At 42.9% G+C, this 8,890-nt stretch overlaps 1 long non-coding RNA gene across 1 annotated transcript in view; it reads right to left on the bottom strand.

Annotated features, from left to right (window-relative positions):
* Window positions 1-8,890, bottom strand: part of LOC102378110 — a 36,582-nt gene that overhangs the window by 19,503 nt on the left and 8,189 nt on the right. Inside the window, exon 2 of the long non-coding RNA XR_323108.1 lies at window positions 6,454-6,573. This is a non-coding gene — a long non-coding RNA (uncharacterized LOC102378110). The remainder of the gene's footprint in view (window positions 1-6,453; window positions 6,574-8,890) is intronic.

Here is an 8,890-nt window from a genome sequence, read left to right on the forward strand (position 1 = left end):
CTTTATGTTATGAAGTGCTATTAGCTACAGTGTTTTTAGCACAGGTTTGACAGCACCTACCACTGAGATGCTCTACTCCAGAATGCCTACAGGTGCATGAAATATTGTTGTGAACATGGACAGACACACACATAGCTCCAGTAAAACTCACATTGTTTTTGAACACTGTTGTAAATGAGACCATGATCAGGAACAGAATGTCATGCAACTAGCCCCAGGACAGATAGAAGATCTCCCTGTTAGAAGAAGCCTGCCTCAGTCAATAGACAAGTGAAGCCTATGCTAGTCTAAACACATGTGTAGTTTCATCCTGGATTTTTGCATCATCTTTTCACTATAGCTTTGACATTTCTAATGGAAATTATGAGTCATCTGTCTGAAACCTGTAACAGGCTAGGGGAGTGCTAAGGTGGTATAGGGTATTCCTGATTTTACAGCGTTACAGCATACTCCTCTCCTAAAACAATGTCAAGGCACTTTAAAAAAAGGGAATAGTATTATACAGAGTTGATCCATTGAGATCATGTCTTATATATCCTACCTGGCAATTTTGGGATTATTGTCAGGAAACAAGCCTCACCCACTCACTCTTCTTTTATCCACACCCAAGCCCAACACGTTGTCAGAGTAGAGGACTTTGCAGGGTCCTGAGTACATGACCTAGCACTGCTCACAGGCTCTCCTTCTGTCAATATATGTTCAAAACATTTTCAGCCACCATTTAGATCTTCAGCTCTGGAGATCAGTTTGAGCGTAAGTCCTTAAATAAAATTGTCAAGCTAGTAGTGGTGGGAGCAAAAGTCCTCCCTGCCCCCTGCCTCCAAACCAAACTTCCACCTCTATTGTGTCAAAGGTCTAATGCTTCTGAGTGCACATATGCACACAAACACACAACCCAAGGCATTAATGGAAGGGAACAGAGTCCTGATCATCAAACACCCTAAAATATGATTTTACTAGATACCTTCTGCATAACAACCAAATTTCCTTTTAACCCCGTCACTGGATATCAAATACTTGAATCACCTATATCTCTCATGCTGATTATTGCTCCAAGAACACTATCCCTTCTAAAAATTTATCAAGCTCTGTCTTGAAACATTTCAGGTTCCTTATCCTCACCACTCTATTCAGAAACCCCATTCCAAAATTTTGGGGCACTTTTACACATGCTCCAGGGCGGAGGGGTGTGTTGCAGCACTTTAATTAGAGTGGTTCCCAGAATGGTGGTGGGACATTTGAACTAAAGCTCATTTGACAAGTTGCCATTTTTAAGCACAGGGACACTGATACAAGAGATGGAAGATGCTGCTGGAGTGTGGTAATTGTCACACTCCAGCAGACTCAATCAAGTCTGCTTCTGCGCTCCCTAATTACAGTGTGTTGTAGCAGCCTCTGTGCTTGTGTATAGGCACCCTTAGTTCTTTGACCATTGCAATCTTGTAAATTCCAGTCAAAGGCTGCATTCAAGCATTATGTTTCTATCAGGAGAATCACAGTGCACAGTTTTTCCCAGAACAATAATAGTGGTTTCAGGAGAAAATTAACCCAATTACAACCTGGTAGAAGGGGCTCTCGAGACAGTTTCTCCCAGAAGAACAAACACTTATGTACTTACCTTCCAATAGAAGCCAAAGCAACATCTTCCAGCATCCCAGCATACCTTGGTCTCCCCCACCTCCAGAGAGACAGTCTGTTATTAGGCTAGTCCTTACTGCTCCAACTGAACATAAAGCAAACCCTTCCCCTGACTGCCTTAGGGCCAGGAAACCCTAACCCCTTTCACAAGGCCCAAGTTGTACTTTGAGGGCTGCAGAGAGACTCAGGGTGCTGAGGCATCTGTCTCCCCTGCACATGGCCCAAAGCCCCACACCCAGACTCCCACTCCCTTCCAGACTCCCTGTGCAATGGTGGAGAAGAGGTGCCTAGTGGCCATAGGAAGATCTCAAACCCAAGACCAAACCCTGACCTGGACCCAAACCCAAACCCGGGCCCCCAGATCCTCAGGTCCAGATTCAGATTCAGACCCGCCAACCCCCAGAGCCACTCACCATCAGACCATTACTGTGCAGACCCGAACTCTGCTTACCCAAACTGTGCTCACCCTTATGGTGCTGAGTCAAATTGGCTTGACCCTGGGTCACTCCTGCCCCTGCTGTCTTCAGGCCATCTGTGAGGTTTCATGTGTGGAAGTAGTGCAGGGCAGGGCTGGCTTGGGCCCAATGGGGCTAGGATCATGCAGTCTCTTTCCAAGCCTTCCCCCTCAAGCCTTGAATTGTTTTTTTTCTCATTTGAACATGTCAGGAAAGAAGATGGGCTCTCAGTCTCCTCTCTCAAAAGCTTACACCAGGGAGGGAGGAGAGATTGTGGGTAGGAGTTCCCCAGGGGAGTTGGGGAGGGCATGGTCTCCTGAGGTGGCTAAGTAATCAGCAATGCTCTGTGCATTTTGGTGCTCTTGGCACTCTCCAGCAGCCATGGGAGCCTGCAGAATATTCTAGGATGCATGCAGAGCCCGCACCCCCCCGCCCCCCGGCAGTGCACTGTTGGCAGTGCAGGCTGTCTGCAGTGCAGGCTGTCTGCAGTGATGGCAGTGCAGGCTGTCTGCAGGCTGTCTGCAGTGCTGGCAGTGCAGGCTGCATGGCACCTTCCCAGCCCCTCTAACATTTAAGTTGTCTGCCAGACAAACAAAACCACAAAAATTCCAGCAGTTCATCTGAACACTTTCTCATGACCTTCATGTGTTCATGCCAGTTTGTTGCCTTTGGAGCTCTTCTTACTTGATATCTTCTTGATACCCCATATATGTATATATAAAAAAATAATCATTTCTCCCTCAGTCTTTGTTTGTTAAGATAAATAAGGTGGTATATTTTAATGTTGGCTGAGAAAATAGGTTTTCCATTTATCTTATTTACCTAGTTGCCTTTATTTTTTCTTTTAACTTCCAGTTTAAAGCCACCTTTTTGAACAGAAGTAACCAAAACTGTACATGGTATTCTAACTGGGGCATTGGTAATGCCACTGGTAGGCTTCCAAATTGCTTTTGGGAGCACTCGTATATAGCTAATATATATATAGGTATACATTTACCCCAAGGTTTTATTGCTATATTTACAATTTTAAAGCAATTTGGAAGCCTACCAGTGACATTGGCAAGGCCCCAGTTGAATATTATGTATGGTTTTGGTCACTTCTGTTAAAAAAGGTGACTGTAAACTGGAAGTTATCAAAAATAAAGGCAACCAGGTGAATAAGATACATGGAAAACCTATTTACTCAGCCAACATTAAAATATACCACTATATATATAGTGGTGTTTCATTTTCATTGCAGAAAAGCACACCGTGTGTGTTCTTTAATCAAAGAATTTGGATTTTTTATCAGAGAATTTGCAATTATTAAACTAGAAAACCAGGATCTTTGCTCATAGGAAATTTGTGTAAAATGGGTCTGTAATTGCTGGGGTCACTAGGTTTTATTTTCTTTGTTGAATGTAGGCATTATATTTGATATTCTCTAGTCAAGGAATTATGCCTGAATTGAGGATCTATTCTATATCTTATGCCTGTTCTTTCAGTATTTTGGGCTTCCTCAGTTTTGCCAGGAGAAGCAAGCTTTTTCATCCCCACTCAATGCACTTACTATTATCTTTATTTATATCTTCACCTACGCTGAAGATGAAGCAAAGTTTTCATTAAATGTTTGCTCCATGTAAACATGGAACCCTCAATTCTTCTTCCTCACTTCTCTTTATATATGTCATAAAAGAACCTTTTGCTGTTTGTTTTAATTTTCTTTGCAAGATCCAAGTCAACTAAGCCTTTGGGCATTCTCACTTTATTTCTTCATGTTCTGACCTTTGAAAGAGATCTCTTCCTGATCAATTCTTTCTTCCTTATCTTGTATCTCCTCTGCTTTTTCTTAATGTCCTGGTAAAGGTCCTTGTTCATCTGGGTAGGTCTATAGTCTTTTCCTACCAAGTTTTTTCTTTTGCTTCAATTCACAAACACCAAAAAGTACTTACACTTTTGTCTTAAAATAATTCCACAGCTCTTCTGTCTTTAAACTTTGAGCTCTAAAATCCAGTTAACCTTTTCTAACTAATTCCCTTAGTTTCTGAAATTTCAGCCTTTTGATGTCCAGTGCCCTAATTATAGAACCAGTTTTTCTGTCCTGAAAATTAGCTTAAACAGAATCATGATTACTTAAATCAAGATTATTTTATCTGAACATTTTTTTCCATAGGATCCTTGCTTGTCACTAAAATCAAATTTAAAACAGCATTGCCGATTGGTGACCATTTTATAGAGAAATCTACTGGCTATATATCCAAAAATATATATGCTCTATGACTTGTGATCCAGTCCATACTGTGGAAGTAAGTGTCTCCTATAATTCTACAAGATCGCCCAGAAAAACATGGAGTGTATTTATTGGATCCAAAGTGGAAAAGACTAACATCATTATCACCTTCTCATACCTATTGTCTCCCATTCCCTTTGAACATGACTGCCACACATTTGCATTTTCATAGACCTGCATTTTACATATTGGCTTCTGTTCTACCCAGGAGAGCACACAAACTCTCCCTATGCCTGAAGAAGGGCATGTGTGCCCCAAAGCTTGCAAAGAACAATTTTTCCAGCTTTTTAGTTGGTCTAATAAAATATATCACATCTACCCAAAGAACCTTGTCTATATAATTATCAATGCAGATACATCCAAGTATTGTATTGTTCAAGTGCTGAAATCACAGGGCCTGCCTCCTCCTGGCTCCACTTGTAGCCTCTCCCTCTGATCTCTAGTTAGCTCACCTCTCCATGGACTGAGACCTTGTAGTGATGGATAGGCTTGTGTGTCCCAGCAATCCTCAAAGCTATGTTTTCCAGAGTCTCATATTCCTGGCAAGCTGGCCCATCACAAACAGGCTTGAGGGGAAATTCCAGACAAATCATGGTCCAATCCCAAGTCCTCAACAGTATATCAGGCAGAAGAAGATGTTAGGATCTTAATGGCTCTGAAGATGGAAAAGGCTGCAGCTAGATGAAGGTCTCCTGTTGTCTAGGGTTCTCCCTTGCCACTGAGCCCAAATCTCCACCTTGTCAAGACTGTGTGTCTGCTGTGTGTGCACCAGCTTCTTCATGTTAAATAAAGTCATGTGCAGGCTTCCAGCGCAGGAAAAAACATGCTCTTCTGTACCAGCCTCCAAAAGTCCTGTGGTGATGGACTAGTGGTGATGGGGACAGGACTAGAGAATCTTGTAGACTCCAGCATGAATTTGCACACAGGCAGCAGAAGCCTGACAATCATCTTGCACTTGGGTTGAGACAGGGTTGCAATTTGGGAGTTGTTACCATGGCTGATCAGTCCTATTCTGGATCCCCTCTTCTCATCCTACATGAGGAAGAGGCTAGAAAAGGTGCTCTAAACTTAGGCTATCTTATCTGCTCCTAGTTGGGATCACTCTGTGGTCTAAAATATCATAAGAAAACAATGGAACATCTACATCTTGATAGATAACCAAGACAATGAATTACCAGAAAGAAGAACTGCTATTGTCTTGAAGGAACTAATGAGATACAACATCAACAGTGCAGCTCTGAGTGAGACAAGATGACTGGATGAGGGTCAGCTGAGGGAAGAGGTGGAGACTATACCTTCTCCTTGGAGGGTAAACTGGCCCGGGACAGACACATTCATAGCATCAAGAATTAGCCCGTGAGTTAACTTACTGCCCTGTGGGCATTAATAAACATCTTATAACCCTTGTCTTAAGCTCAGTAACAACCAGTACACCACCATCAGCAGCATGAATGCCCCAATGTTTCATGCTGACAGTGATGTCAAAGAACAGTTCTACTATAACTTTGACCATGTTCTGACCAATGCTCTCAAGTAAGACAAAATCATTCTCCTAGGTGACTTCAGTATTAGAGCTGGACATGACCTGGAAGTCTAGAATGGCACAAATGGGAAGAAAGGAGTAAAAAGCCAACCCCAACAGCATCCTTCTCTTGAGCAAATGCACAAAGCATGGTTTTGTCATCATGAATACAAACTTCAGATGGAGCAATAAAAACAAGAACTCATGGAGACACCCTCTCGCTTTAAGCACTGTCACCTCCTCAACTATGTTATTGTTACATCCCATTAATGAATGGATGTCAGTATTGCATGAGCTATGTGAGGAACTGATATCTTCTGGACAAATCACTGTCTTTTCAGGTCCATTATGAACATCTGGTTTGCTCCAGAACACCAAAAATAGCCAAAAACAATGCAAAGGACTCTGTAGCCAGGAGTCAGAGTCCATCCCTACTGCACTCATCCTGCAGATGAGCCAACTCCAGCAATTTGATGGCAAGACTCAAGTAAAAACATGTCATGACCTCTTTAGAAGTGACATGAGAAAATGACGTCAGAGGCATATGAAGTTTAAAACAAGAAACTTACCTGGGCCTGCACCGAGGAGCTGGTGAGCAAGTGCCAGACAGCAATTCCAGGAGGCAACACCAGACTACAACAGCAGTTCCAGTAGTCCTTGGGGAGATGATGGTGTTGAATTCACAGGATCTTCAGGAGAAAAGACAGTAAAGCAAGGAGGCAGTTTCAGAGGGGAACCATAAGTAGAAGAGTGAAACCCCAACCAAGGGGTGAGACGGAACTCAGGAGGCGAAGACCCCTGTTGGGGGAGGACTGTAATCCAAGTACTGCAGTCACCCTCAAGTAAAGGGGACCCTCCAGTTGCTACAGAGGTGGGACAGAACCCATGCTGTGAGGGTTAACAGCTTGGGAAGATTTTTCTGAAGAAAGAGAGACTATGCACTGGGGGCATTACCAGCTGCTGTGTGTGACCCGGGACTTTATTAATTTCTTATGGTTGGGATTGTAGCTGAGAGACCCAGGACTTTGCAGATGGGTCCACAAGAGCCTGTCCTGGAACAGAATTCCAGGAAGCGGGAAATTTATGACGGCATACTCATCCCTTTCTTTAAGTTACTGTTTTTTGCTTTGGAATAATTATAAGCAAATAAAAGATTGAGGAACTAGCAATCATCCTCAATGGGGCACCTAAGTTTGGAGGGTGAAAGTAATCATCATGGGTCCTAACAAAGGACTCTGTTAACCAACTGCTGTTGAGATATGAGGGTGAGGATGGACACGGTGTAGGGAGGGAGGATGGACACGGTGTAGGAAAAGGTGGAGCCATGTATGTTGATGCCGACATAAAGGCCACATATCTAAGGCAGTTTTCCACTGTGTATTTTTCCAATTCAACAATACATCAAGGCATGGCAGATGAGAGGGAGACAGGCTGCCCAAACAGAAGAACACATTACTCCCTTGACAGATCCTCAATACCGAATCTCTTTTAGTCTCAGAGGTCTGTAAGGATCTCCAACTGTGTCTCCATGGAAAGCTCTCTGCCCTGTCCACAAATAAGGCAACATTGAGGAACTCTAGAAGGTATTTAAAACTCTCATCTATGTGGCCTGTGCTGAATCCATAGTCTATTCCACCCATCAATGCCAAGACTGGTTCGGTGAGAGTGACACCAAGATCCAAACCCTCCTTGACCAGAACAACTCATTCTGCTTGGCAAGCTGACACGCTATCTCAGCAGAAGAAGCAGAGGTATCAGATCCTCATAGCCGAAGCTTGAAGGAGGATCCAGGAAATCAAAGCTCAGTGGAAGCAAGATAAAGCTAAGGATATCCAACTCTATGCTGACAAATATGATGTGTAGCTTTTTTTCAAGCAACAAAAGCCATCTATGGCACAACTTTCCACAATCATGCCTTCTTTCAATTGCAAGATGGCTCAACACTTCTCAAAGACAAAGCATCTAACCAAGCTGGACAGAAAGATCAATTTGAGTCACTCCTAAACCATGAGTCCACTGTGGTAGATACCACCAAGTCCATCCCCCAGCATCCTGAAAGGGGATCCCTCTCCAACCCTCCCATCCCAGAATGCCATCAAAGAAACCAAAAACAAAAAGGCCACTAGATCAGATGGCATATCTGCTGAAATATACAAGGGTGTCAGTAACAAACTGGTACTGATACTCCACAAATTTATTCCATGAAGTTAGAACAACAAAGAGATGCCTGAGGGCCTGAGAAATGCCAACATTGTGAATATCTTCAAGAAAGGAGATGTCTATGTGTGGGAACTATCAAGATATAATCCTCCTTTCCACAGCAGGTAAAATCCTTGCTCACATCCTCTTGAACCATCTTCTAGCTCTTGCTGAGAAAGTCATCTCAGAGCCTCAGTTTGTTTTTTGGACCATCCAGTGAGACAACTGACATGATCTTTGTTGTCCACCAGGTTCAAGAAAGGTGTTGGGAACTACATCAGGTCTTGTATACAGCCTTCATTGACCTTTTATTCAATCAATTGTGAAGCCTTATGGAAAGTACTAGCCAGATTTGGATGTCCTGAAAAGTCCTGAGGCTTCTTCATGACCAGATGAATGAGACTGTTCTATGTAGTAGATTAGAGACAGATCCATTTGTCATCCAAACTTGGGTCAAGCAAGGATGTGTTATTGCCCCAAGTCTGTTCTCCATTTTTGACAGTCATCTTGGCAATTGATATATAATACTGAATGTATAGAGGGCTTTTTCAACTGTGATGTTTTCACTTGAGGATGAAAATATTCAAAACAACCATTCTTGACCTTCAATATGCTGATGACTGTACCATCCTTGCGTACACTAAGGAAAACCCCCAGACTTCCCTGGATCTTTATGGAGAAGCTCATTTAACTTTGGGCTTCTCTCTCAACATCAAGAAGACTAAATTGCTCTATCAACCTGCCCTGGGCCATGAATGTGAGCCCCCCTCCCCAAATTACCATTAAGAGAAAGACTCGCGAGGTAGT

Source organism: Alligator sinensis, unplaced genomic scaffold, assembly GCF_000455745.1.
Source record: "Alligator sinensis unplaced genomic scaffold, ASM45574v1 scaffold289_1, whole genome shotgun sequence".
In the NCBI taxonomy this organism is placed as follows: domain Eukaryota; kingdom Metazoa; phylum Chordata; order Crocodylia; family Alligatoridae; genus Alligator; species Alligator sinensis.